We start from the raw sequence: 7,194 nt of genomic DNA, 5'->3' as shown, positions 1-7,194 counted from the left end.
CAAATTTTTTAAGTCACAAACATGTACTAGTTTGTATAAACTGTAAAAAAAAAAACATGGATATTTGGGTCTTTTTATTTTTTATTGCAAAGAGAAAGCAGGGATTTGAGCAGCAACCTTGTTATAATGGACACACATTCTTGTACAAGATGGGAGTCTTCCTCAGGTAGGAAGTCTCCCTCAGGTAGGTTTTGAATCAGTAGTTTTTACACAAGTGAAGTAAAGGGCCCAGAATTGCTGAAGAGAATCAAACAGGCTTTGTTGCTTGGGATAGTGCTTGGGGATTATTGGCTTTTATTAAAACAAACAAACAAACAAACAAACAAAAAACAAAACAAAAAACCCAGAAACACCCGAGAGAGAGCCAAGGAAATCAGACAACTTTACAAGGAGTAACGCTTCATAGAGGAATTCTTCTGTTACGAATGACAAGTTTAAATAATGTCCCTAGAAGCATTGCCTACATCTCATACCCAACTTTTGACCTTTTAACTGGAATGTGTATGGTGCATTCTTAATAATATGTTGTGGGCCTGTTTGCTGGTTGTTCTTTTGTTCATGGTGTGTGTGTGTGTGTGTGTGTGTGTGTGTGTGTGTGTGTGTGTGTTTATGTAATCCACCTTTGTTTTTATGGTCCCTGGATTTTGTGTTATGTTCAGAAAGATCTTTAAAGTTTGCAAAAATTTTATTCATAGTTTCTTCCCCTGTTTTTTTTTTTTAATTTTTATTTATTTTGTGAGAGAGAGCATGTGCACACACGCAAGCAGGGGAGGGGCAGAGAGAGAGGGAGAAAGAGAATCCCAAGTCGGCTCCACACTGTCAGCACAGAGGCTGGGGCTCAAACCCATGAACCATGAGATCATCATTTGAGCTGAAATCAAGAGCTGGATGCATACCCGTCTGAGCCACCCAGGTGCCCTACTTCCCATGTTTTTATAGATTTCACTCTTTACATTTAAATCCTAAATTGTGATGGGTTACATTTTAGGGAGAGAGCAAACTTTAGGTGTTTCCATATGGCTGGCTAGTTGTTTTAATACCATTTGTGGAAAACTCCACATGTTTTTCCTCAATAATTTAAAAGTCACCTTTATACTCAATTTTTGTGTCTTTTTGGTCTGTTTCTAGATGCTATGCCTTTTCATTAATCTCTTGATCTGTTTCTAAACCAATACTAGACTATTTTAATTACCACAGTCTTATAGCATGCTTTGATAATGTTAGGTCACATCCCCCAATCAGTCCCCTGTTTGCTTTTTCAAAAGCATATTGTAATTTTTTTTTTTTAGTTCACGAATTTCTTAAATGACTTAACACTTCACTTTGCTTTACTAGCCTGAATGGAGATACACACACATACACACACATATATATATATGCACACATATATAATATATAATAATATGTATGTAACATACATGTGTATATATTATCCAGAGATTGAATTTTAGTGCTGTTCAGTCTAGTAAAACAGGGCAAAAAGTATGCCAGTTTTTTGAAGACAGTGTCTATTTGTTCTTCAGGGTTCTGTTGAGAAGTGATGTGGTCACTGGTGTTTTAGCTCCCTCTAGCAAACACCCCCCAGCCAAATGGAAAAGCCCCTTCGACATTTGAACACCAAGGTCTCTGGAATATTGGCCATGTCTGCAAGCAAGATGTAGCCTAAAGCCTAATTACACGGTCTAGGGCACACACTCTCCCGCTCTGGGCTGGTATGACCATCCCATTTAAAAAAGAGCCAAGGAGGGGCGCCTGGGTGGCGCAGTCGGTTGAGCGTCCGACTTCAGCCAGGTCACGATCTCGCGGTCCGTGAGTTCGAGCCCCGCGTCAGGCTCTGGGCTGATGGCTCAGAGCCTGGAGCCTGTTTCTGATTCTGTGTCTCCCTCTCTCTCTGCCCCTCCCCCGTTCATGCTCTGTCTCTCTGTCCCAAAAGTAAATAAACGTTGAAAAAAATTAAAAAAAAAAAAAAAAAAAAGAGCCAAGGAAGGTCTTTTCAAAAACAGCTGAAAGAGGTATAAATCCTGGTAAGCCCACGAATGCCCGATGTTTAGAGGTTCCATTTTTGTGTGTCCAGACAGTCAACGTTGGTTAAAAAAATAAAACCGTACCCACACCTATAAACATAGACCACTTTCAGTTGGGTTGGCTGCTGAGAGATGGTCACAACTCTTTTTCTAATATCCCCTTAAATAACCAACGTCTTCACAAAATTGTCAGTCCTCTTGGGCACCATGTCACCTTCACGCATTTCCGTCTGTGATTTCCCTAATTTCCTGTGGCAGATGTGGCTGTAGACGCAGTGTTAGTGAAACAGTCTCTTTGGTGTTCCAACCAAAACCTTTGCCTCACGTGTAAGTTTCTGTGACCTTCTCAACCTGCCTGCTGAGGCTTTCTTCTGAAGTCTCCCAAACGCAGCTATTCACTGCTCACTTCTTTTGCTGTTCCTACTCTGTATTTTCTCCTGTTCTCATTCTTCTTTCGCTTCAGTAGCACCTTTGGGGGATCTTGCTCAGTCCATACCCCCAGCTTTGAGAACGATCTGTCTGAACCTCTCCTGTTCTCTCTCTCCCCGTGGCTGAAAGCGTTCATCAGGGGCCATGTACAAATGGGGCGGAGGGTGATGAGCTACAGAGAAAGAATCATAAGGCACATAAGCAGAGGGAAGGCAAGTCCAGGGGACATGTGACCTCAGAGAGAGGAGGAGATGGGAAGTGCTCTGTGCCAATGGTGCCGCAGCTCTGGTCCTTTGTGGGGGGTGGGGGTGGGGGCGCGGCTAGCTGTACTTCTTCCTATGAGATATTCTTGTCTGCTCCCAATAAACCTCCCCCTTTGGGCTTAAGTTAGGTGAAGAGGCTTCTATTTCTTGCATCCCCTAAATGTGAGGTGACACCCTTAGCCCTAAGACATAGTCCTGGGTAATTACCTTTTCTCTACATGAAACCGCAAACAACTCATTACCCTTAAGTTGATGATTCCTGAATCTGTGTCTCTAAAGTGTGAAGTTTCTTTGTTTTCCAAAGGAATTGTCCAAAGGAAGAGGGGATTTCCTGAAGCAGTTAAGAGTGTGAGTTCTGGGTTCAGATTGCCTAATTAGCCTGAGATCTTAAGACCTCTCTCTGTGTTTCTATTTTCCCACCTGTAAAATGGGAATACTAAAAGTATCTACCTTGTAGGGGGTTGTGAGAATTGAATGAGTTGATGCATATAAAGCGCTTAGAAATAGTGCTTGACACGTTGTAAACCGGCAATAAATATTATTGTAATTACTATTATTTATAGGAACACACTGCTACTTGACTTTCTGCTTTCCAGCTTCCCAGCTTCCTTCCAAAGAGAATACAACTGCCCGGTCCTGTCATTGGCTCCTCCATTCAGTCCAGCAGTCCTGAAATTTGACTTCACGTGTGTTTGACTTTGGGGCCTGGACTTATTCCATTAGACTAGCAGTTCCCAAATTGGACTACATGTCAAATACCAAAGAGTTTGAATCGGAATCCTTCCAAATTAGGACTTGAGAATCTATATTTAAAAAAACAAACAAACAAACAAACAAACAAACAAACAAAAAACCCAAACGAACAGAATAAACGCAACTCCTCAGTTAATTCTAATGGACCTGACCACGGATCAGAGTTTGGGGAACTACTGTGGATTATACTCTTTTATCCTCACTGACTTTCTCTGTAAAGTGGGTGCAGTAAATACCTATTGCATAGAATTGCTAACCTAGTATGTATTGTAGCTTTACTGTGTGCCAGGAACTGTGCTAAGGGCCTTCTTTCTACTGTCTCATTTAACTTCCACAGCAATCTTGTGAAGTAGATATTAGATTATCCCCATATTACAGATGAGGAAACTGGGGTAAAAGGAGGTTACATTGCTTGATAAAATCATTCACCTTGCAAGTGTGGAGAGTGAGCATATCAATCGGCAAGGTTAAAAAGAATAGCGTATTAGATCATGTATTTAAAGCATCTGATACACAGTAGGTGCTCAGTAAAGTTCTCTTTCCCCTTCCTTGTATCTCTGTGATTCTGTTCATCCCCAGTGAATTTTAGATGAGGACAAGACTTAACAGTGCCCAGAGAATTAAAAACCAGTATTCTAGGAGGGACAAAACAAAAGGGAAGTAGGTACCAGTGAAAGATGGAGGTTGGTTGGGATGGCCAACAGACAGAAACACAATGTATAATTACCTATGGAAGAACAGGCTCATTCATGTGAGGAGAAACAGTAGCTTGGCCACTGAGCATAGGAAAAGTCAAGGTGACAAACTTTTAAAGAGGAGAACCAAGGTATGAGGGTAGAAGCACTTCATCTTAGAGAGACAGAGTCCTAAAAGGACGACCTGTCCTGGGACCGCTCCTACCCCTGGCCATCCAATTCTTATTTAGAAATTTCTGTGACAGGAAATTCAACTTATCAAGGAAGAAGAGGTTCTAGTTGTTAGAAAACTCTTCATATTGGTTCATTTGAGAGGTTCTACCCACAGGTCCTCCTTCCACCCCTTAGGGCTCTGAAGAATGAGTCTAATACTCTTCTCTTTGACAGCCCTTCTAATACATGAAGATAGTTACCTTGTACCCCTGGGGGCAAAGCCTTCTGATTCCTTTCATCTTTCCTCATATGGCATAATTCCCAGCCTCTTTATATCCTGGTCCCTCTCCTTGTGCATGTAGATACTTTTCTTGCCAAGCCCTAATTGGAGACATTGTGTAATGAGCAACACTGGGCAGCACTGTAACACCCAACTTGCTTTACACATCAGACTTTTATCAATGCTGCCTAAGACAGCATTCATTTATTTTGGCAGCCATATTTCACTAAGGACTCAGATTTGAGTTGTCTGTCACCTAAGCCCATTTAGGCTTGCTTGTATATGCATCCGTCAAGATACCTTTGCCTTTCAGCAGTTAGTTTCCCAGGGTGAGACCCCCCCACATTTATCCCCGTAAGAGCTAGCCCACTGTTCCGACACTGCATTCAGCTTATGTATGTAATGGCATCTCTTCCCCTCCTGGTTTGGCATCATTCAGAAATGTGATGCAAATCCTCTGGGTTTTCATTCAAAGCACTGATGGAAGTTTGGAAGTCTGGGCCCTGGAGAGAGCCTTCTGCTATTCTGATGGTAACTGGTATGGTGTGAAGGTTCTGAAGTCAAATAAACCTGGTTTGAATTGGGAATCTGCCATCTACTGCATGACATTGGACTAGCGGGTTAAACTTGGAGTTTCCGTCTTCTCATCTGTAAAATGGGGTTGTGAGGATTAAGGGAGAAGATGCAGGGAATGCATTTATCACATGATTGATGCTGCACAAATATTGATCCACTCTATTCTTTTTTCAGGTTGACACAAATTCACTTATCAGCATCTTTAGGTTATGGTTGCTTAAGCCAGTTATTCACCCAGTTAATTACACTAGAATCCAGGCCTATATTTCTTTATCTTGTCCACAATATCTTGGGAAGTGCATTACTAAAACGCCACTTACATAAAGTGGTTTCCTTATGAAATCAGGGCAGGGACAAAGTAAACAGCAGTAAGATTCCACCTGCATATAAATTTAGAAAAAAATAGTAAGCTACCAATGAAGTTAGTTGACCTTGAGAACAGTTGATATTCAGGCCATAAGTGCATATTGGACAACCACTCTGTGCCTGGCAGTGAGCTGGAGACAGCAAGGATTTTACGATGATTAAAATGCAATGTTTGTGTTCAAGGAAAGAGGCTACAATTCTAGAGTCATAGGGGCTAGTCTGGGTCATAGAACTGGCTGAAGTGATTTAATCCCATTTGTTCGTGTATCCAGTTAACAACATTTGTCAATCACTTGCTAGATGTCAGGCCCCTGCCCCCATCCCTCTCTCTACCTCACTCCCATTAGGTGCTCAAAGGAGGCGGGTGAGTATAAGAAAAAACAAAAACAAAAACAAAAACAAAACACCACCCTTGCATTCGGGGAGTTTAACAAGCAGAAGGGTTGAGAGATCTTTGTGCTTAAAGGCCCTCTGCTGAGTGCTTGAGATGCAAAAGTAAGACAGATTCGCTGTCATCTCAGTACCTAAGTTGTGTTTTATTATGAAATATTGATTTGTTTCCTTCTGTCCCACTCCCTCGACAGCTTTTCGCGGTGGAGAAGGCGGCCGCCGGGACGGTGCCTGCCACACAGTAGGTGGTCAAAACCCGGCAGCGGGAAGGAAATGCAATGGAACCGCCGCGGGCTTGTTTCCTCTTTTGAACAACGAGAATGACAGCTCGAACGGGACACTTGGAGGTCAGGACGAACGAAAGGAACCTAAGAAGCTTGGATGGGAAAGCCTCCTAGAAATAGTAAGTATTCGTTCTCCCGTTTGGACTTTGGCAAGCCAGGGTGTTTTAGGAAGGGTCTGGCACTCTGCGTTCCTAAAATTGGTTTCCTAGATGGAGTCGCAGGGAGGCGAGTGAGGAAACGCTGCATTTCGTCCGGGTGTCCGAGGGAAGAAGAGAAGGAGGAGGGGTGAAACCGCTGAGCCAGAAGCAAGCCAGGGTCCTACAGAAGAGGGACAGCCCAGGCCACCGCAAGCAGTGCGGCGTCTGCACCCGCAGTGGCCACCGCGAGCAGGAGACCTAAAGGGAAGGGAAAGGGCAGGGGCGAGGAAATCCAGGGAAAGCGCGCGGATTGGTCCGCTCCTCGGGGCGTGTGCTTCTGTGCGCCAAACGATTGGTGGCGGGAAAGTAGCAGGTAAACCAGCCCCCACCGCCCCGCCATTGGTCAGAGGCCTCTCTAGCCGCCACACAACTGGCCAGCGGGCCGCCGAGCGGCGCGCGGATTGGTCGGGCGCGACCGCCGAGACCGGCTCCCTTCGGGCGCTCGGATTGGCTGGCGGAAAGAGGCAGGTATCCGGGCTCCGCGGCTCCTCCATTGGTGGGCGGGGAAGGGGGGTTGGGCACAGCGATTGGTGGGCGGGGGGCCGGGCCTGGGCCGGCGGGGAGCGGATTGGTCGGAAAGTAGGTTAGTGGTGCGACATTTAGGGAAGGCAGAAAGTAGGTCAGGGACGGAGGTGCCTGTTTACCCGCGCCGGACTCACCGCCGCCGCCGCCGCGGGATCCGAGTGGGGGCGCGGACGCGGGCGCTCCCGCGAGCCACGGTGAGTGTCGGGCCGGCCGCGGCCAGCGGCGCGGCCCCGAGCACCCCGTCGGGGGCCGTTAGCAC

At 45.1% G+C, this 7,194-nt stretch overlaps 1 protein-coding gene across 11 annotated transcripts in view; it reads left to right on the top strand.

The window, feature by feature from the left end:
* Positions 1-6,997: 6,997 nt before the first annotated feature.
* Positions 6,998-7,194, top strand: part of BMAL1 (basic helix-loop-helix ARNT like 1) — a 100,395-nt gene continuing 100,198 nt past the window's right edge. For 6 of the 11 annotated variants that reach the window (XM_040456807.1, XM_040456808.1, XM_040456811.1 and 3 more), the window contains exon 1: positions 6,999-7,129. The gene's annotated coding sequence lies outside the window, so the exon portion shown is untranslated. Of the gene's footprint in view, positions 7,130-7,194 lie in introns of all 11 variants that reach the window. The other 5 variants (XM_040456815.1, XM_040456813.1, XM_040456812.1 and 2 more) reach the window with 3 other exon arrangements.

The sequence above is a fragment of the Herpailurus yagouaroundi genome, unplaced genomic scaffold (genome assembly GCF_014898765.1).
Source record: "Herpailurus yagouaroundi ecotype Mexico unplaced genomic scaffold, PumYag 218, whole genome shotgun sequence".
In the NCBI taxonomy this organism is placed as follows: domain Eukaryota; kingdom Metazoa; phylum Chordata; class Mammalia; order Carnivora; family Felidae; genus Herpailurus; species Herpailurus yagouaroundi.
Note: the sequence above shows the minus strand (reverse complement) of the source record. Positions and strands in the feature narration are given on the sequence as shown.